The sequence below is a fragment of the Cavia porcellus genome, unplaced genomic scaffold, assembly GCF_034190915.1.
Source record: "Cavia porcellus strain 051 isolate PalLab524CR breed Dunkin Hartley unplaced genomic scaffold, mCavPor4.1 scaffold_4, whole genome shotgun sequence".
Lineage (NCBI taxonomy): Eukaryota > Metazoa > Chordata > Mammalia > Rodentia > Caviidae > Cavia > Cavia porcellus.
The window spans coordinates 81,166,373-81,189,146 of record NW_026947487.1 but is presented as its reverse complement, the minus strand read 5'-3'; positions in this window follow the sequence as shown (position 1 = coordinate 81,189,146).

The window sequence follows — 22,774 nt, the reverse complement described above, 5'->3', positions numbered from 1 at the left end:
GATTGGGTGGCCATCATCCAGTGTTACCTCCTTACCTATGTCTGTAGTTACCCATTTTTTCTGTGTAGGGTCACAATCCGTGGTATTAGGGCATGGGCCTTCATCATATATTTGGGTATGGGGGAGACAGACCATTTACCCCACAAGGTGCCAGTCAAGCTTCACCTTGCACATTTGTTCCTTTTTTTTATGCTTCAGAAGACCACCTTGAGCCATTGTTTGCTTATTTTCTCTTTCTCTTTTCCTTAACCTCCACTAATGCCTGAAGAAAGAATTTAAATTAGAAAAATGCTGAACTGGTTTTGTAACCTTCCCACTTGACATTAATTTAAGCACTTTTTGTTCTGTTTGAAGCCATAAGCCATACCTTTACCCTTCGTACCATTTAAAATCACAGGATTTTTGCAGGCATCTTAGCACTGGCTGTTGCCACCATAGTGAGACCCAAAATTTGCCCAGTTGTTACTGTTGCCAGTAGGGACTGGTCTGATGCTTTGCACACACACACTGCCTCTCTTCTTTTCACCTTTCTTATCCTTTATAGTAATATAACAGGTTTTTTTAAAAGATTTTTTTTGTACCGGGGATCAAACTCACGATCATGGCTTGCAAGGTAGGCACTGCTGAGCTAAATTCCCAATTTTTTGAGGCCTTTATTCCATGGCTGCCTATATGAGACCTTCACTGGCAACATTATCTAAAATTTTAATATATCCTGCTTCATATCTCCAGTTCCATACTTTATTTTTTCCTTCACGCATCATTTGGATATATGAATTTGGCTCCCCAAGGGCAGAAATTGTGTTTTCTATTTTAAAGAGAATAAAACAAGACATAAACAGAACAAAGCAAATCAAAAGAAAACAATGTAAGTGACACAGGTTTCAAAACAAGACAACAAGGGATCAGCATTGGCTACCACAATTGAAAGAGTTTTCAGCACGATAAAAGAGAATATAAAGTAAAAATAGCCTTTGTTCCAAGGATGTGGAGAGAACTCCATGACCGCCAGCAGCCTGGCTTTCTCTGCCAGAATGTACAGGATATATATATAACCTCTGACTGGAGTGGCGCTTAGAGTGGGCACTGATGATGCACCAGGAGCTGATTGGAATTTTCTTCATGTGCAAACAGGAAGGAGCCTTGAAGTTGAACGCTGAAGAAGAAGCAGAAAGTGGTAGGTGTTTCCGCTTTGGCCTTTTACCATGTTAGACCTCCACCGTAATTTTTTCTAAGGCAAGAACTTTTCAAAAATGTCTCTTACTTTCTTCTAAAGAGTTATCTGTATCTTCACACACAATGAATTCATAAAGTACAAAATAGTACAAAACTGTTCAGAACAGAGTGATGAAGGCATTACAGACCTTCAAAACCAGACAATAGGGAAATCAAGAATGTCTACCATAATGTCTCTTGTTCTCTTCAAACAGCTGTCCATACCTTCATGTGTGTTACCTTTGCCATATTTGTCATTATAATCTCAGTGCCAAGAAACAATGCTGGAACATCGATAATGTTTAATAAATTTTTATGTACGAATAAAGGTCCTTTTGTACTTTTTGCCCAAGATTTTATCCCAAAAAAGCAGGAGTGGTATTTAGAGTCTCTATAAACTCTAGCACTTTATCACATAGAGTTATGCAGTATATATGTATGCTAATGATAATAACTACTCCCTGTTATTTCCATCTCAATTGAATTTTTTTTTTTTTTTTTTTTTTTTGGTACCAGGGATCAAACACAACCTCATGCTTGCCAGGTAGGCGCTTATGCTGCTGAGCTAAATCCCTGGCCCTATTTCCATCTCAAAGTATGGATCCTCTACTATATGGAACACTTGTATTAATTTCTTCATTCTATTTATAGAAATTTATTGAGCACCTACTGTGTGCTGAGCACAAAGGGTATAAAATCTGACTATGGTTTCTACCTTTGAGCTTAGGTGCTAGAAAGTTTGCTAATTCTCTGGTGTTGAGCAAAGAAACAGCTAGAAAATACTGTCCTAATAACATAAGAATGATATAGGACCTCTAAATGATATTAAGGGAAATATTAAACCCCTGCTGCTAGATTTCTGATGTGACAAGTTTGTATTCTCCAAAATCAAAGAATGACTTCTGAGGAACAGTGGAGGTTAAGAGTAGTAAATTTTATTGAGAGAAAGACAGCCTGCCTCAAAGTTACAAGAGGGAACCTGGAAAGTTGGTTACACACAAGCCCACTTCACAAAGGAAGTTTTATAGAGCAAAATCAGAGTTTTATAGAGCAAAATCACAAGATGGGTACAAGGTGGGACAAAGCTATGGTCAATCAATAAGCTTACAAGTATAGCTGCTTAGGTAGTACTGATCCAGTGGAGAAGCAAATCATATAGCAACTGTGCATGGAAAGAACAAAGGCCTTTCCTGGAAGGGATGGGACAGGAAGTATTAGTTCCCTACCCAGCTGACTGATGCCTATTTAGAATATTGATTATTATTGTTTTTCCGTCAGGGAAAGGAAGTATGTGCAATCATTCCCTCTTTAAATACGTCTTCACCAGTGAGATCTCTTCCACTATGATAACACATAAGAAAGAGAAGTCTATATTTTACCTACATCTCTGCAGTGGTGGGATTACTGTTGGGTTGGTTTCTTTCAAGGAATGTATTCCTTTTCATAGTGATAGAAAGCTGGTAAAGTATCTATGCCAATAAGCCAATAACCATCCTTTCCAAAATGTTGCAGAAACCTACAAGCACGTCATGAGTCTTTGTATAAAAATAAATTAAAAACATTGTTTTGACAAGATTATCCTGCTTTCTTCATGTACTTTTATGTAGATAAAATCACCAATAGTTACCTATTCTGCCTATGCTTGGGTGTTTTCCAGATGCTCTTGAAGTGCCCACTATCTCCTTTTTAAGTGTTCTCTTCTGTAGTCTTAAAAATTTACCTAAAGATTCAACATCCTTTAGGACATATTTCCTAATTTTATCTATTTGTTCTGCAGTATGCAGCTAATTCTTAGCAAGTTTCTATAGTAAAGACCTGTTCATTTAGCCTTTTGAAGAGAAAAGCTTCATTAACCAACATGTCTATTTACTTATATTTCACTACTAACTGATTCTCACAGTGATGACCTAAAGACTGAATAAAATTTGCTTAATGTAGTTGGCCTAGTTTTTTGTGCTGTTACTGTGGGAGAGCAGACCATAAGAATTAAACATAATTGACATCTTCTGTGGGCACTGAGGAGAAAGGTAGCATGCAAGCATTCTGGCACGTTGCAGTTCTAGGAAGGAATCAACACAGCTGAGATCCAGGTGTTTACCTGGACAGGCACTATGGATAATGTGAGGCAAATGAAACTTGTGTAACTCTAATTGCTTGTTCTTGCATCTGAGTCAATAAAGGCAAGGTGAGCCAGTCACTTGGGGCTATCTATCTAAGGCAGACAATAACCCCTTGGTCTCCCAATATTTTAACCTGATTCTGTGTTTCTTTGTTTTTCATCTTTGTTTGACTCTCAATCAAGTACAACTCATAGGATGACTCCTATACTGTAACAACCCCAAATGTAATGGCCTAAAACAACATAAAAGTTATTATCTTACATTTCTGGAGGTCAGAAATTCAAAATGGGTCTCACTGAGTGTTATGGTTTGTGTCTAGATGTCCCACCAAAGCTTCATGTGGGAATAGGGAGGTGGGATTTTCCTGGGTGGCTGAATCTACAGTTCGTGACTGGTTCATTGTGTAGTGCTGGTATTGGGAGAATGACTGCTACACCTGCTCTAGGGCAAGTAGCCTGCATACAATGTATGGGAGGAAAAGAGCCTTGCTCCTCCCCCTTTTTGTTCTTGTTAGTTTCTTTCACTGCCATGAACTATTGCCCTCTGCCACACCACCCTGCCAGCTGATTGTGTTCTAAAACCCCCACCAACTGTGAGCTAAATAAACCTTTCCTTCCTTGATTTTAGGCTTCAGGTATTTTCTATCAGCAATGAGAAAAGTAGCTAAGACAGAATTTGATACCAGGAATGTGGTTGTTGCTGGTAGCTATATCTGACCATGTGGTTCAAGATTCCTTGGAAATCACTTGTGGAAAAAGTTTAGAAATTTTCAGAAATGTCACCTGAAAGAGTAGTGCTTGAGTACCTTAGGCTGTTCTGTATGGGAGATCCTGATCAGAGCTCAGAATACCAGAAGGCTGATGGACATCCTGCCGTTAAAGGTCAGGGTTGGGAAGTTCTGCTGGGAAGGATTCCACTGGCTGGAATTCAGGCTATATGTGTGATGGCTTGACAGAAAATTTGTCTGCATTTTGCTCATGTTAACAGGGTTTTCCAGAGACTGAGGTTAAGGGTAACAGACTAATTAATCTGGCAAAAGAAATTTCAAGGCAGTCAAATGTTGAGGCTGGCTATTGCTGGGGATTTTTAGCCAGATTTATGTTGAAAATCAAGAGTGAGAATGCCAGCAGAATGATTTTGAAATGTTGTGAGTTTTTCCAAAAAGGGAGTTCCAGTAAAGCCGGGGACTGCAAAAGTTGAACAGAAGAGATCTTGATTGCTGAGAAAGAAAAGGAGAATAGAAGAGATTGCCTGAGGGCAACACAGGAAGCACCAGGACTCCAACCTTTGCAGCCTCATTATGTTCTAGAATGGCAGTGGCTTAGAGAATTTGTTACTCAGAATTGCATTCTGAGTGCTCAGCCAAGAGAGAGGGAAACCTGGCTATATTGTTATAGGTAGCAACAGGCCTAGACATTATGCACAGGACACTTATTTTAGAATGTAAGACCTGTGGGCTTAAGAAGGTATCCACCATGATTTCAGAAAAAGGCCTGGGAGGCCAGGCAGTGTGTCCCTGAGGGAGCAGAGTGTGAACCTGTGAGTGTGAAGCAAAATAGATACCCCAGAAGTTTGGAGAAGCCAGGAATATGGATCACCTAGGAAAATTGCAAGGAGAGAGCAAAGTGGGCCTAAGAAAGAAGCCCTGGGAGTTACCACCACCAGAAGTGCCATAGAGGCAGAGTCACTCAAACCCCTTAGAGTTCACAAGTTGCCTCAGATGCTGTACTTGGAACTATAGGACTTAATGTTTGACCTGCTGAATCCCAATCCTTTGTAGTCCCCTGTTTGTAATTTTTGGAATGGAAATGTTTATCTCATGCCATTGAATGTTGGAAGTATTTAACTTTTCATTGTTACAGGGGCTTATAGTTAAGAGTTTGCCTTAAATCTTAGAGGAAACCTGGGACTTGGACTTTTTAGCAATGCTGAAACTTTCAGGACTTTAGCAACTCTTAGACATGGACTAAATTACTTTTGCATAAAAGGACATACATGAATCTTTAGGTTTCTGTCTAGATGTCCCACTAAAGCCTCACATGAGTATGGGAATCAGGCTTTTCCAAAGTGCTGAATTTAGAGTTTGTGACTAGATCATTGTCTAGTGCTAGGATTAGGGGTACAAGTGCTACACCTGCTCTAGAGCAGGTAGCTTCATATAATATATGGGAGGAAAAGAGACTTGTTCTTCCCCCTTTTTGGTTTTGTTGCTTTTGGTATGTTCCACTGGCATGAACTGTTGCCCCCTGCCATGCCACCTTACTTTGGATGTCTCCACAAAATGTGAGTTAAATAAAACTTTTCTTCCTTAATTTTGGGCATAAGGTATTCGTCTCAGCCATGAGGAAAGTAATTAAGACAGTGGGTTAGATCAAGGCATAGGGAAGGCTCCATCCCCCCAGAGGCTCTAGAAGGATATCTGTTTTCTTGTCTTTCCAGCTTTCGGAGGATGCCCACATTCCTTTGCTCAGGTCTGCCTGTAGTCAGCATTCACACCACTCAGCCTCTGCTTCTTTCAGTACATTGCCTCCTACTCTCCTGCCTCTTTCTTTCCCTTGTGAAGACTCTCGAGCTCACTCTGATAATCCAGGATAATTTTCCCATCTCATGATTCTTATTTTAATCATATCTGCAAAATGCTTTTTGTCGTGTAAGGTTACCAAATTCACAGATTCCAGGGCTTAGGACATCTACATAGACATCTCATGGAGGTGGGGAGGCATTATTCTACCTACCTCCATGGCTAATATTACATTTTTGAAAATTAGTAAAATCCTGCATGTTTAGGTGATACAAAGGTGATATATTTGCAAGTTTACTTGATAAATTAGTTCTTTAATTATGCTATAAAACATACCTACATATGTGCTTTACATTCCATTGATTCACATTTTCTCGTTTCAGATCTAGGAATACATTTCTTTTTTTTTTTTTTTTTTTTTTGGTACTGGGAATTGAACTCATGTGAGCTATATCCCTGACCCTACATTCCTTTTTCATGTCCTTATTTCCTTCTGGATAAGTTTATCAAAAAAAGTTCTACATATGTAAATTTACAGTTAACATCAATGAAGTATTCTTGAAATAAACACCTCTCTAAGATATTTGTATTTTGGGGAGTTGGTTTTGTGATAAAAAGAAAATCATGATTTTGTGGGGAAATTCATGGGAATAGAAAAATTTCACATGGAAATTAATTATGTAATAATTTATTAATTCAACTACTACATCTTTCTTTCTATGATTTAAGCCTTGGTGCCTCTATAGTGAAAAAGAAAGAGTAAGCAGATGCATAGACAGCGTAAAAAGAGGTGAAAAAAGAAGTGCATATTAGAGATGTGACAGACCAACATGGCAGAAGAGAAGCAACCATCTGTAACACATCACGGGAAGCCACTCTTCATCTGTAACACTGCATGGGAAGGTCATTCTTGGAATGTGATAATTACTTTAAGTAGTTTCCATAAGAAGGAGACAATCATGTAAAAAGCCCATGAAGAAACTTTCCAGGATGAAGGAGTTGCAAATGCAAAATGCAGGAGAAAAATTATGACTGCATTTTAGGAAATAGAAGGCTAGAATCATTGAAGCCAAATAAATGGAGAGACTGGCAAAATATGAAATTGCAAAGGTAGTGAAAAGTCAAATAATGTACAAGTTGGGGCTTTACTAGATGCCAATAAACAAAAACCTCTTATGTTACTGCAAAACCAAGTGTGAGATGGGACTTGAGAACCAGGAGTTGGAGATTGAAATTCCAGCTTCATAAAAAAACAAAAGCGGGGTATAGTGGCACACACCTGTGAGCCCAGCACTCTAGAGGCTGACACAGGAGCATTGCTGTCAACTGGAGGCCAGGATGAACTACACAGCGACACACTGTCTCAGATACACAAACAACTCAGCTTCATTACTGATTCTGCTGACTGGAGAACTATAACCTAATACTCCTCCAAATGCCACCACTGGGAGTAAACTTACTTTCTCTTTTGTTCCAGGCAGAGCTGAAAGAATCTTTTCCCTTAGGGACAAGTAGAGTTACTAAGTAACTGAGGATACTTCAAAGCCTCCAGAAGAATATGTGTCATAAACACTTTGGTTTCTGTTCCCTTTCTCACCAATAGGAGAGTTCTTTCTGCCTCTTAGAAGAAATGGTGTTAAGAAATGCAGGTGTAACAAGTGGTTACTGAGAGAGGGTGGAAAACTTTTTCTGGTTTTTCTTCTTGCACAGAAAATGTTCTCTCAATTGTTATGTGGAGTGGAGGATAAATAATATCCTGATTCTCCTATTAGATGGATCTTATAGACCTTGAGACAGAGCTTTAAATTCTAAGTACCATCGGGAAGCACTGCTGAAAATTTCCCAGCAATGCAATTACAGAGGCTGATGTATCGCTCAGATGGATAACCCTGGCTGCTGTGGAAGCAAGAAGAGGAAAGGCAACTCCCAGTAGGCTGTGCAAGTCAGGGTGAGCTGTGCTCCTGCTACATGGCAGTAGTTGTAGCAGACTAGCTTTAGACATGCTGAGGTTGACTGATGAATTGGATTTAGGGGAAAACCCTACAGAGGAATTAAAACTAAGTATGTGATTTTGGTTTAAGTGACTATATAGTTGGTAAGGTCACTAAATGAGAAAAACCGGAAGAAAACAATACAGCAACAGACACATATTCCCTGGATTTGGCACTGTGAAGTTAATTGATTCAGCAAGAATACTTCCTGTAAGTGCTTTGAAGGGAAACTAGATTTAGAATTTGAAAAAGATCTAGTAAGTGATTGCATGTATACATATTTAAAAGAATTTTGCTATGGAAATAAGGACAGGAAAGACATATGAGTCTTCAAAATATTTCCTGTTTTTTCATTGAAAGGAATGGTTTGTTCATAAAATAAGGTAAAGAAAGTAATTGGAGCTACAAAACTTTTGGAAAGGCAAAATGGGATGTGACCCAGGACTCTTGTGGGGCGATGCTTTGAGAGGGCACCTGATGTGAACCTTTGTAGCAGGAATGAAGGTGCTACAGTCCTGTTGGGTTGGCGGATTTCATGATAAGTAGATGGAGAGTCCCCAAATAAATAACATCTTCTTTATTTCTAAAGCATGAGGCAATGTTGGGAGTGAAAGAAAGAGATTTTAGGAGAGAAGAGCGCATGAAGTAGTTGTGTCCAAAATTATTAATGCAGGGCTGAGCATGTAGCTCAGTGGTAGAATACTTGCCTAGTATGCACACGGCCCTGAGGTCAATCCCTAGTACCAAAAAAAATTATGAATGGAAACCTAAGTCAGAAATTAAGTGCTATCATTAGGCAGGGTTGTGTGTCCATTTCAAGTTTGTAATTATTGATAAACAGTGGAATCTGTTAGTTTGGTTGTTCAATGACATTTACTTGTCATTGGAGATCTTAATATGGTCAAAGAATGGTTGCAGTGCAGATAATAGCACTTGCGAATTCAAAGAATCAGAGGCTTAACATCTGTATTTGAGAAGTGGCTCAATTTATAAGTCCTTAGACATAACCGCAAGAATAGTGGTTGAAGAGTGGTTGAAGAGAAGAAGAGGAACAATTAAGAAGTCAAGGAACTGAGAGGAAGGTTATGGACTTGGTTATCGACATGAGTGTTGAAATCAGAAAAAGCAAGAATGAAATGTGAACCAGAAACCAGGCACTCTGTGACTAAAGAATGGCTCAGAGGTCAGTAAATGACAACAACAAGTTTTAGAGGGGGGTGACCAGACAATATGAATGTCAAATGAGCAGAGGGCTCTGTGAGAAGACAAGGAGTAAGGAGATATCTACTCGCTCCACTGGTCATGTAATAGGTGGGAAAAAGAAGACATCACTTGAAAGCCTAGAGGATAAATGTTGTCCTCCAGTAAGTGTTACTTTCTAGTCAAAGGCTGGTAGGGGGACCTCCTAGAAGGTTGATTGTGTGAGAGGGGGTTTCACTGATTACTGCTGCTTGACTCAATGTCTTAACACTTTATTATCTCCCAAAATAATATGGCACTAACTGGGCCTAGCTGGGTTATTCTTGTGATTCACAGGATGACGGATAGGGCTAAAATTATCAGGGACCTTGCATAGGCTGTAACATTCAGAATGTTTCATTTGCCTATTTGGTGCTTCAGGTGGGCTCAGCTAGCATGACTAGATAGATCTCTTTGTCTCCGTCCTTTTCTCTGCATTTCTATATCCTCCTCAAGTCTCTCCTGCACAGGAACTTTCCAGCAAGGTTACTGAACCTTTTACGTGGCACTGTGACTGGAGTAAAAACAAGACCTTAGGGCTGACTATTCTGTTCAGAAATGCCTAGAGTGTTGTGTATGCCAAAAAAAGTCAACCTCTGGACAATTTTTAGGGATCAACTACATGAGACAATGGTTTTAGCAATGATTTTTGCATTGAGTGAGAGGACTTGAGGAGGAGAGAGACAGATAAAGTGACTAATACTTTTCTTAATCACCAAATCAGCGAGAATAAAAACTATGAGCATTAGACAAGACTACAAAAGATCGTATGACTTTTAGTCTTCAGGTTCATGTTGCATATGTTTATGATTGCACCCATTCACATAAAATATTTTTACCAGATCTTTTGGCATACATCTTAGAAGTTAAGCAAATGAGTTTCAAAGATGTGCCTAATTTTACGTTAGTAGTCAGTGGTAAACACTAAGCTGAGTCTCCAGGTATTTATTTAAAACAATTTTCTTGCCAGGCCTGATAGAGCACTAGTATCCCAGCACATGGGAGGCAGAGGCAGAAGGGTGACAAGTTTAAGGCTAACCCGGGTGCTATGACTTATGTCTAAATGTTCTCCCAAAGCCTCATGAAGTCATGTTTTTTTCAGAGTGGCTGAATTTAGTCTGTGTGACATTGGGATTGATTCATGGTACAATGCAAAGATCAAAGATGGTAGGGTTAAGGCTGTGAAAGCAACTCAGTCTAAGTAGCCTGGATAAGACAGAAAAAATAGAAAGAGTTGTGGTCAACCCTTGTTTTGCTACTTTCTTGCCATAAACTCTTTCTCCTCTGTGATACGTATCTGCCACGCCATCCTGCCTTTGAGCCAGCCAATTATGGACTGAAACCTTTTCCCATTCTGAACTAAATAAGCCTTTTCCCCTTTAAATTTGGGTAGTATGTATCTTGTTTTAGCAACAAAAAAAGTAAGACATTTACCTTCATAACAAGTTGAAGTTCAGCCTGGACTACATGGCAAGTCTATTTACACACACACACACACACACACACCTACATACACAACACACACACATACACACACACACACACACACACACACACTAATCCTTTGAGAAAGTGATTCAGTTACTGAGATGAATTTAACCAGATACAAAATGCTATAAACAAAACAAAAGCAAACAATACATCTTAAATACACAAAAGGCACAACAGAAACTTGTGCTATTGAGGGAACGTGAGCATCAGATGGCTAAAGTCAGGTGACAACATGTGTCTCAATGACTGCTGGGTGGTTTGCAACACAAGTATCAACCCAAAGAAGGAAATCATTGAAAACATTTGTCTTAGAACAAATAAGCATATTTGACCAATGGCTCACAGGTGAATCCTAAAATTTCTATAAACAGAGGCATAGGAAAAGAAAGTTTATTGTTTAGTAGTGATTATAAACCAGCAATAGTTGTGGGAGGCCAGAGCTCAATGGAAAGGAATTCATGCTCTGCATTTCCTCATGGGAGCAGAACTGTGTTCCAGTGAAACTGCACTAATCAAAAAGGATAATAGGCTGGATTTGGTCCTCTGGCTGAAGTTCTGTGGTCTGTCTGTCCTGATCAGTCAAGCCTGTGGGCCAACGCCTTGTTAGGTTGGTACATGTTTGAGTTTTGTTCAAACGTTATTTCACTGTAGGTACCCTACAGAATTAGATTAGTTTTGTTCAAGTACAGCTCACTTTCATAACTTCAGATTTCAGTCTAGTTGTGGTAAACATCAGTTTGGCAATTATTGAAGACCCAATGAGTGGGAAGACATTGTTACACTAGCAAAGGGACTTTTGATTTTGTTGTGATATGGATAAATGAATGTAAGACTTTGAGACTTTGGGATTTTGACAGCAGCAGGCAGTTTTGGAACTATGTCATTATATTTTTACTTTCTAATTTAATAAATTAATCAACTTGTTAATAAATAAATCAGTCCTGCAAATATGCTGAAGCTATAAAACAATTGCTTGTATTACTTGCATTATGCTTTTTTGCATAATTAGCTTAAATGCTGTTAATCACTATAATTAAAATAGACTGAAAACACTAAAAATGAATTACAGTTACGTTTTCACTATTTTGCCACTTTTTCCTATCAACTTTACTCAATTAGGCTTCTTCTTTAATCACAGTTAAAAATAAAACATGTTTTCGTTCACTTATTCATTGACATCTCATTGAGTGCCATGCACTGACACTGCAAAAATAATCCTGCTCAACCTTTGCTTCAAGCTTTATCAAGGGGTAGTAGAACTTCTGGAGGGTGCTCAAACATGTCACAAATGTTAGCTTTGAGTCATGGACAGATATCATCAAGAAATCAATAACCAATGTTGGATGGGCTGTGGGAAAAAGGAACCCTTCTCCACTGGTTGTAGTTGTATATACAGGTGCAACCACTGTGGAAATCAGTGTGTAGATTCCTAAGAAAACTAAAACTAGAAGTTCCCATTTGACCAAGCTATTTCTCATCTAGGTATCTTGCCAGAAAAATTAAAAACATCTCACCAAAGCATTATACACACCCATGTTTAAAGCAGTGCAGTTTGTCTTGTTGGTTGACAATTGCAATTTGGTCATGGTGTGTAATGATTCTTGATGATTTGCCAGTATCTGAGTATTTTGGCATCTATGTTCATCAGTGAGACTGTCCTGTAGCTTTCTATTTTTGGTTAGATCCTTCTCTAGTTGTGTATCAGGGAAAATCTTGATTACAGAAATGAGTTTGGGAGTATTGCTTCACTTTCCATTTCACTGAAGAGCTTGAGAACTAGTGGCATTAGATCATCTCTAAATTTCTTATAGAATTTAGCAGTGAGCAGGACCTGGACTTTTCTTTATTGGTAGATTTTTAATTACATCTTCAATCTTCAATTGGATTATTAGAATCTTTATATCTTCTTGATTCAGCTTTGGTAATTCACATGTATCTAGGAATCTGTTCATTTCCTCCATGTTTTCTATCTTACTGGAGCATAAGTTCTTGAAGCAGATATTAATTGTCTTCTGAATTTCTGCAGGATTTGTTGTGATTTCACTCTTTTGCTTTCTAATTAAATGAATTTGAGGCTTTTTAAAAAATAAGTTTGGCCAAGGGTTTGTAAATTTTATTTAATTGTTCAAAGAACAATTGTTTTCATACTCTCAATTGCATTAATTCATGCTCTAATCTTTATATTTCCTCCCTGTATTAGCTTTGGCTTTGACTTTCCCTTGTTTTGCAAGAAGCTTGAGATTGAATATTTGGTTACTTATTTGAGCGTGTTCATTTTCCAATGTGCAAATTTATCACTATCAATCTCTCTCTCACAAGGATGGTTTTCATTGCATACCATAAGTTCCAGCATGTTGTATTGTCATCATTCAATTGCAGAAACTGTCTGATTTCTTCTTTAATTTTATCTGTGATCCATTGGTTGTTTTGGATGATGTTAATTTCCAAATGTTTATGAAGCTTTTGTGTTTTCTTTTTGCCATTGATTTCCAATTTCATCAAGATCTCTCTATATGTACATGTATATGTACACATATATGATCGTTTCAATTCCTTTAGCATTTTCTTAAGCATGTTCTATAAGCTAGAATGTGGTCTATTTTGGAGAACATCCTGTATGCAGCTGAGAAGAATGTGTATTCTGATTGTGTGGGGTGGAAAACTTTGCAGACATCTTCTAAGTACATGTGTTCAAATTTTGTCCTCATATTGGCCTTTATTGTGCTTCAGATAATTTCAATGGAATTTTTAATCTGGATATCTGCTTGGATCTCTTTAATGGATTCTATTCATTTCCTATGCTGGTTATTTATGGTTTACATCATTTTCTTGAGCTCATCTATTTTTTAAATCTTTGTCTTCTCTAGATTCCACCTCATTTTTCTTGGGTTTGTTTACCTTGGGTAAGCTGCACATCTGGGGTTGTAGATTGCTTCCCTGTCTTCTCATTTTCAATTTTTTAGTTTAATTTCTACATCAAAGCCTGTAAATTGTTTATGGTAGGTATTTTTATTGATAGTATCAGGACCTGTTAGGAAAAGACTCTTTCACAGAGATATCTTCTCAGTGTATTTGTCTTTTGAGTTTTGTGTCTTGCAAGATCTTACCTCTTCCGTTTATTGGGAGTAAGAAGTTGCTGCCTACTAGGTCCAGCCAATGATTCTTTGGTACTGGAAAATGGCACTGTTTATGACTCTCAGGAAATCTCAGGCCTAGCCTACAAAAAAGAAAGCTGATTAGAACAATTGTGTCACCTTAGCTAAACTAGTACAATCAGTAATAACAATGATACCAAACACATCCGAGAAATTGAAAAACTATAGTAACTAATTGGTCTTCTTTAACCATATGAACATGATTTATCGTTATGGCACAAATCTAAAATAGTCCAGAAAATTATTTACATTAAATATTCCTTCAATATGGCAATTACCCCTAGGGGAGAAAATATTAAAAGGGGTAAGGTATAAAAACAGAAAGAAGAGAAAGGGTTAAAACCAAGGCTGGGGGACAAAGGAAGACTATGCAACTCTGAGAACTGGTGAAAGAGAAAGTAGAGAAAAAACAAGAAACAGAAACAAGAACAGAACAAAATAAACAGAAACTAGAAACAATGTTCTCACTTGTATAAAAACTAAAATAATCAAGAAAAAGAAAAAAATAGAAAAACAATTACAAAATAAAGAAAAAGAACAAGAAAGGAAGAAAATTAGAAAAACAATTTCACTTTAGGGCATGTCTCTGCTGTCACTGATAGATAGAGGGGGCAGACAGAACCCAGATCTGTGTTGATTGATTGCTGTGAGCCAGCAGTACTTATGGCAGGTCAGTGGATCGTCCCAGGAAATCTGAGCCTGTAGTGCCCCCGAAGTTCAGGCTGTTTCTGGCTTCCTGCTATGAGGCTGGGACTTGAGTTTTTCATCTCAGAACACTCCAAGTGCTTCCCTGCTGGCTTGAACTCTTGTTTCCTGACTTGTGGGTTTGAACTCTGTTGTACCTCACGCTGCCCCTGGGAACTGCTAGAGAGAGCCAACCTGAAACTGCTCTGAGTCCGGATTTCACTCAGGCAGCTTCCAAGATGGCTCTTGGCCAATTGCCCTCTCCTGGGAATGTCTGAACCCAAAAAGCTCACCAGCCACTGCGGTCCACAGAACCCACTGCTCCATTCCACGTGTGCATTTCTCCACAGAAGCCTGTGGGGTTACCAGTTGTCACTGTGCCTCTGAAAGCTTAAATTGTGCCTCCCACACTGTGAGGCAGATTTCAGGAGAAATCACAGCTTGCCATGCTCCTACTCTGCATTGTAGTCCTTTTTTCTCCCTCTCCATCAGGTCTAGTTCTACTTCAGATCCTTGCTGGGTCCCAGGGACCCAATTCCCTTTTGTTCTTCCTCACTTTGCTACATTCCAGTCTAGATTGCAAATATTGGAGAGGCTGTTTCTCTGCTGCTCACTACTCCAACATCTTCCAGAAGTCCCCACCCCTACTTTTTAAAGGAAACTGTTCTATGTTTAAATATTTTAGTATTTTTCTGAGTCTGGGATATTTTGTGATGGGTCCCCATTCCTCTGTTGTGTACTTTTTTTTTCTTTTTCTTTTTTATTGGTACCAGGGATTGAACTCACGACTGCCTGCTTGCCAGGCAGGCACTTATGCTGCTGAGCTAAATCCCCAGCCCCGTGTTGTGTACTTTTAATGCTTCCTGCCTTCATTGTTCTCTGAGATTAATGCAAGAGGGGCAGGATGTGGGAAGGATTGAGTATGATGTTTAGTAACATCAGTTTAGAAAGAAAATATGTAGCATTTGTTTTCTCTGATTCTTTTCCCTCTTTCCCACTGAGGGAATGAGACTATATTGATGGAATCTTTTTTTCTTTCATAATACACATAAGTAGTTTAGATAGGCATTTGTTATTGCTTCATACACTGCAGGTAACACACTGCATCTGATCAGTGTCATCACCGAAAGCCCTAGACTGGATATGATCCAAGGTTCCCTTGTCTCCGAAACTTCCTACCACACCTTCCTGCTTCTGCAGGTGGCTTGTGAGCACTTGTGATCACATCTGCCAACTCTGCCACCTATCTTTAGATTTCCAACAAGTTCCTTCCTGCTCACAGGAATTGGATAAGCTGTTCAAAAGCCTTCTAAAAATATGGATGATCTATGCTTATTTCAATTGATTTCAGAGGAGATGTTTTGGAAGTAAATATATTTTGTCTGTACTAATGATTGAAAAAATAATAGTTTTATCTTTTCTCTGAAAGACCTTTTCTCCAGCATGATAGTACATATATGTAATCTTTGTATATGGGAGACTGACGCAGAGGATTATAAGTTCAAGGCCATCTTGAGCTAAATAATGAGGCTCTGTTTAAAAAAAAAATCAGGAAGAGTTTGCATATAGGTCAGGGATATAAATAGCACAAGACTGGAGCAAATGCTGCATCTTCTGCTGCTTCTGTCCTGTTGGTTTCTCTCTTGTGCTTACCTTTCTCCCTGTCCTGGCACTGAAATAATAAGATGGAGGCTGGATGAGTTTTCAGGACTCCTTTTCCTTGGAAGGTTATGCAGAGCCAAGTGTTGGCCTACTTTCAGTATAGTGTTTATGATAAAAAGGAAAAATAGTCCGTAAAGCTTTCATATGAGTCCAAATTCTTTCATCAGAGTGACAAACAAAATAGTACACAGTACAAATGTACCAAAATGTACTTTGGGATTTGAGCAGGGCTGGCTAGGAAACCGAGCTTAATATGCTGGCCAAATACTTTCCTTCAGAGGTGATTCTAAAAACACATTTCATTTCCTGGACTTTAAGTCATGATTGATTTGTTTAGTATAAAAGATTCATTTTATCCTAGTATTTTAAACTCCCTACTCTAAATTTCTGATTCTTGTTGTCAAATGATAGGGTAACTTCATCATAATTCCAACAGTTTTCTAACTATATTATTGAGCATAAATTTTTGATCTGCTATGCTGGCATTGCTATAAAGTATGAAAGGCATTAAATGTTACTTTTATTTTTCCTTGATTCCTATCACCCACATTTTTTCTTTTCAGATCATAAAGTTAAAACATGCTATATCATGTCTTACTTTCATGCTAAATTTCTCAAAATAGACTTTGAATCTCTCTCTCTCTTTGTCTCTGTCTCTGTCTCTGCCTCTGTTTGTCTATCTGTCTCTCTCTTTCTTTCTCTCTCCCCCTCTCTCTCAGGGGGGTCTTGCTATGTAGTTTAGTCAGGGCTTGAATTTACTATGTCACCCAGGTTGGCCTTGAACTCATGGAAATCCTCCTGCATCAGCTGGGATTATAGGCATGCGCCACCATGCCTGTCTAGACTTTGGAGCCTTTTCAATGGTGTTTTGTGTTAACGTATTTCTGTAAAATTTAGGATACAGTTTTCTTTACTACTTTAACTGATCAGATACCATGTTTGAAAAGATTTGTTTTGGAAATAATTAGTAGCTAGTTTGGAAATAATATATAGCTAGTTTTTTTTTTTTTTTTTTTTTTTGTAGAAGACTCGATTTTAACTCCTTTAAAAATTTTATTTTTATTTCAAATTCTTCAAAGGTCAGAGACTCTTGTGGGGATGTTGTATATAATGGAACCATCTAATACACTTTTACTTTTAACTGCATGCAGTTATTGAGTATTTGGATTACAGCCAGTACAACTGAAAGAATAAATTTTTAACTTAAATAATCACAAGAAATTAGTGGTTTATCACTAAATATCACAGATTAGAATACATTTTCTAAAATTACTTTTTAGAGTTTTTGCCTTTTATTTTTTATTCCTCTACATTTTAAATTTGATATACCAACAAAATTTTAACATATTAATACTCTGAGCTTGGGTAGAAAATAAAAGCAAAAATCTAAAGTTCTTTGATGTGAAAGGATAGTCCAAAAATTCAGCTCTGAATTGGTTCTTAGGTTTCTCTGTATCTCTGGGAACATCCAGCTTCAAGTAAATTTAAAAGAACGAATAACTTCATTTTAAAGTTGAGTGATACTATCAGGGGTTTCAGTTTTCATGTCAAACCAGGATACATTTCAGCATGTACATCATGTAGTAAAAGAATACTGCTGTAGCATTATAATATTCATGTTCCATTTCCTGCTGTATCCCCTAAATAAGTGTGTGATTTAGCCAGGCCATTTATTTTTCAGTAACCTGCATTCTTTATCTAATTATCCCTGTGTGGTGAACTGTGAAATATTGAAGAGGTTTGGCTATTTCTCACACTATCTGTGGAACTACCAGATTTTCAATTTTTTTCACAATTATGAATTGATACAAATATAACAGAGATAAACTAAAAAATAATAGATATTTTTAGATTCAGGAGACATAAAATTATCACCAAATTGTTATAAACATTTCCAAAGATAGAGTTTCAATTTCTGAACTTAATAAGCTAAGAACAACTCACAGTGTGAGGGTCAATACTAGTTCTCAAATTCACTGTGAGCAACTCTGTTCTGAGAAGTCAAGGGCTACATAGTTAAGTATTTTATGGAATAGTAGCATTAGTTTACCATTACACTTAGGTAGCACATTCATTACTGAGTATAAAAGTAAGAATTTTAGGTAAATTAAGAGGAAATTGTTTCATGTTTTAGAAACCAACTTTTATAGCCTAGAAATTTTTTTCCTTTAGTACTCATATCAAAACTAGAACCTTATACACGCTATAGACATGTAAGCCTAGAATTTTAATGATTTATTTTGTGTAATTTGTCATTGTATGTATTTCAAATAAAATGAAAAATGTGAAATGAATAGAACTATCTTAGCATATAGTTATAGTATACAGTCTACTTATCTTTTTGAAAAAATTATATCCTGTAATATATTTGTTTATATAAATATTCATGTGTTTAATTCATAAGTTGTTTGTATAATGATGCTTACCACACTTTTTATTGGTTCATTAAACAATCTTACATTCATCTGCATTTTCATTTTTAAATCTAAATACTTTCATGATTAAAATTTTTAGCTGATATAAAGGTTTTTGTTTCCCTGATTATAATATAGTAAATTAAGCATATGTATTTTTGCTAGCTTATTTATTTCTTAGAAAAAAACAAGTACTGATGATCAATGTATGCAAATCTCCCTTTTTAATTAAAAATTAGGAATTGGGTCTAGTCAGAGAAAGTGATACACATATTTGATTTGACTGTTTGTCTCCTATCAGTAAATCAGATACCTGGGTAGGTTTCTTTTCTTAGATCCTCTGCCTTTGCTACCCCAAGCCCTCCCTCTATGCAACCCCTTCAAACAACCGGCTGTCACAAAAAGACATGTGGCCAACGTGCAGAGTGGCTGCACAGCCTTGGAACAAGGTCAGCCTTCTTAGAGACCCTGAAATGGTGAGGTAAGGACCTTAGAAAAATCCAGAGTTTAGGTGATCTGTAGAATTTTTTAAATCTTTAAATGCTTTTAATATGTATAAGCCATTATTTAGAAAGATCATAATGACTTTTATTTTGTTATATTTATTACTATATATAGGTGAGAACTGTATTACATGGCAAGTATAATCTGTAAACATTTTTATATATAAGTTTTTCTGTATATTAGTCACTAAATGAACTCAAAGTCCATTTGCTTGTTATGATATGCAGTATTTCAAACTGATAAGAAAGCCTAGATACCCTCATATTCACCATGCAAATTTATGGGAGATTCATATTAGTTACTTTTTAAATGTCACATTTAAAGGTCCTTGTGCATCACTCTTTGGTTTTGTTTTCCTTCTCTTTTCCCTATGAATAACTCTATTATTGTGGTAAAGACAACTTTTTTACCTGGGCATTCCACCTGGTCATGTGGCAATGCAAATAAACTGCATTTCTCAGCCTTCCTTGCAGCAAGATAAGACTAAATTAAGAGTGATTACAGGTAAGTTGAAGTGGTGATGAAATTTTTAGATAACTTTCTTAAAGATGTTGACTCCCAGCTTTTCTTCCTTCTCATTGATTGGAAATGTGGTAACTGAAACAACTTCAAGGCAGAACTGCCCTGCATTTTGCATTCTTGGATAACATCATGGAATGAAGCACTATCTTCCTTTGACTGTTGTGGAGATGGGAATATATCCTGGTGTTGATCTTATAGAATGTTTGTCCCTCCATATCTCCAAAGGAATGTTTGTATGAATTTATACTATACAACTTTGAGCCACATGATGTTTCAGTTAATAATGAATCACATATAATGGCGTCAAAAAATTCCTATTGCCTAGTGATTGCATACCTGAAGAAAAGGAGAAAAAGAAACTATAGTACAAGAAAATCCACAGTGAAAGTTTCAGCAAAAGTTATTTATAAACCTTTAGAAGGCTCTTAAAAAATTTAAAACAGGAATCTCAACACCAAAAGGTTTTCATTAGTGGAAAAGGATATCCATGGCATATTATCTGCTTAAAAGCAAATCTGTGAAGACAAAAAAGAAATCAAGGAAACCGTCATGCACATACTTCTGAAAAGAGTGACACCTGTTTGAAAGGAGCACAAGACAAGTCCTTTAAGAGGGATTCCACGAGGAAGCCCTTCTACTATGTGAGGTAGCTGCTCTCAATGTACCCACGAATACCCTCTAATGGGACAAGATGTGTTGGTGGAGGACAGTGATGTTGATGATCCAGGGCTGCTATGGTCCTAGACTAATGTGTGTCTTTGTCTAACTTTTAACACAAAGTTTAATAAATAATTTTAAAATAATTCACGTAAAGATATAAAGGAAGAAAATATTTTTATAGACCTGGACAAATGGACCATGGTTTGTAAAGTCTTCAGTAGTGTATAATAGTACCGTAGAGCAGTCATGGTAAACCTATGGCATATGTGTTATTTCTTTTTCCTTTTAAGACAAAAGATGCTGGCCAGGCATGGTGGCGCATGCCTGTAATCTCAGCATTTGGAAGGCTGAGACAAGAAGATTGCTGTGAGTTCAAGGTCAGCCTGAACTACACATTGAAACCATCTCAAAAACAAAAGACAAAAGACGTTAATGTATGTTATTGTTTCTAAACTAAAAACCTCAGTATTCAGGCTTAATTGTAGTGTTCGCACTTTGAGGTAAGTAAGTGGATTCTGAGGTGCAGTTTGAGCACTTGTCTCTGTTCACCATCATATTCATTCACCACTCACTGACTCACTCAGAACAGTTCCTGGTTCTGTAACTACTGGGTTACAATTGCCTACAGTATTTGGTATAGAGTAACACACTCGCCTAGGAGCAGGGTCCAATAACATATAGCCTGAGTGTGTAGTAGGCTACCCCATCCAGGGCAGTGAGTACACTGTCATGTAGACACAGCAATGACATTGGTTAACAAGGCATCTCTCAGAAAATATCTGTTAAGAAACATATTTGTATACATTGATCATCAGTACTTGGTTTTTTCTAAGAAATAAATAAGCTAGCAAAAATAAATATGCTTAATTTACTATATTATAATCAGGGAAACAAAAACCTTTATATCAGCTAAAAATTTTAATCATGAAAATGATTAAAATCATAATCTACATCGTTTATGTAGATTATATAAGTGTGGTCATGAGTAGTTCTATATAATTATTTTGCATATTTATGAACTTTTACATAAACTCTTTTAGTGTAACTTCACAACTTTTTCACTTGACATTTTTTTAGAGTTACCAACAGTTAACTTATGTAGCTGTCACTAAATTTAATCTACATGGTATTCCATTGTTAGAATACACACTCAATATTTTTGTTTGTCATTTTTCTCTTACTTTCTCTTGCTCTGTGCTCATCCTGGTTTGTCTGGTGGTTGTCTGCCCAGATTTTTGGACTTCAAGGACAAAATCAGGAGTTACTTACTTAGCAGTCCTTGCTGCATGCTGACCTTATTATCATCAAGCCAGCTAGTGGCTTGTTTCCTTTCATAGTTAAGGACTCTGCCTATTATCTCCTTGCTTAGGCTGACATTTCATATGTACTATGGTGAAAGAAAATCCAACAATGTCTCTTCATTTCCTTTTTAAGAGGTGAATTCCACTCAGACCTTCACTTTGAATAGTGACTACAGTTTCAGTTCTCCATCTTGCATGACATATTTTTCTGTTGCTGTTAACCTCAGAAACCAAATTCCAGCCACTAATATTTATTTTTGGATTTAGAGTCTAGCAGAGTTGGTGACATTTTTCTTATGCCTCTTATCCATGGATATTTATCTATGTTTGAGTCAGATGAGATCTTTTTGGTTTTCACTCTTAATGTTTTTATCTACTACTGATGCATTGTGTGGTGTATGTGTGTGTGTGTGTATGTATGTGTGTGTTGTACATGTGCAGGTAAATGAAAGCCTAAATTTACACTGTCATCTTGACTATAAATTGTACAGTACCTTTTTCAAGCTTAAACTTAATATTTTCTCTGCAACAAAAAATACATGATGACAGACATAGTACTTTAGAAACAATCTCTCTGTTTATATTTTCTGCTGCTATAAGAATTTATTTTATACAGTCTTCACGTACATAGGAAATTAAAATTTGCTATAGTGTAAGTTTGTATAATCTAAACAGTTTCATAGCCTCTCCTTCTCCTTCTTCTCCTTTCTCTTTTTCTTTTACCAGAAATCAAACTGAGGACTTCTTGCTTGCCAGGCAGGCACTGCCTCCCTGAGCTAAATCCTTTGCCCTTTCACAGCTTCTTATAAGTAAAAGTTTATTTTAATAATGTTTTAATATTATTACTGTAGATACTCACTTGTATGTCTCTAAAAATTCTAAAAATGTCAGGTACATCCACAGACAATTATCTCTAGAAAAGAATATGATTCTTTAATCCTCAGGATAATCTCCCACATTTTGTCATAATACTGTGTGTGGATTAACTAACTAATTAATGCCAACTTAATTCTCTTGTTTCATGTATAAGAGAAGGTACATTAGTTCTCAATTGCTCCTATGATAAATTACCACAGGCCAATTGGCTGAAAATAATACAAATTTATTATTGTACAGTTTTGGAGGTCAGAAGTCCCACAAAAAGCTAAACAAAAAGTTTACCTAAATGGTTGAGCCCAGCAGGATGCAGAGCTTGTGCTCCAGGGCTGTAAACTGGGTTCCAGCCTCCAAATAAGAGGCTATGACTTCCCAGGGCACAAAAATTGGCACATCAAAAACTAAAGCACCAGCCTCCT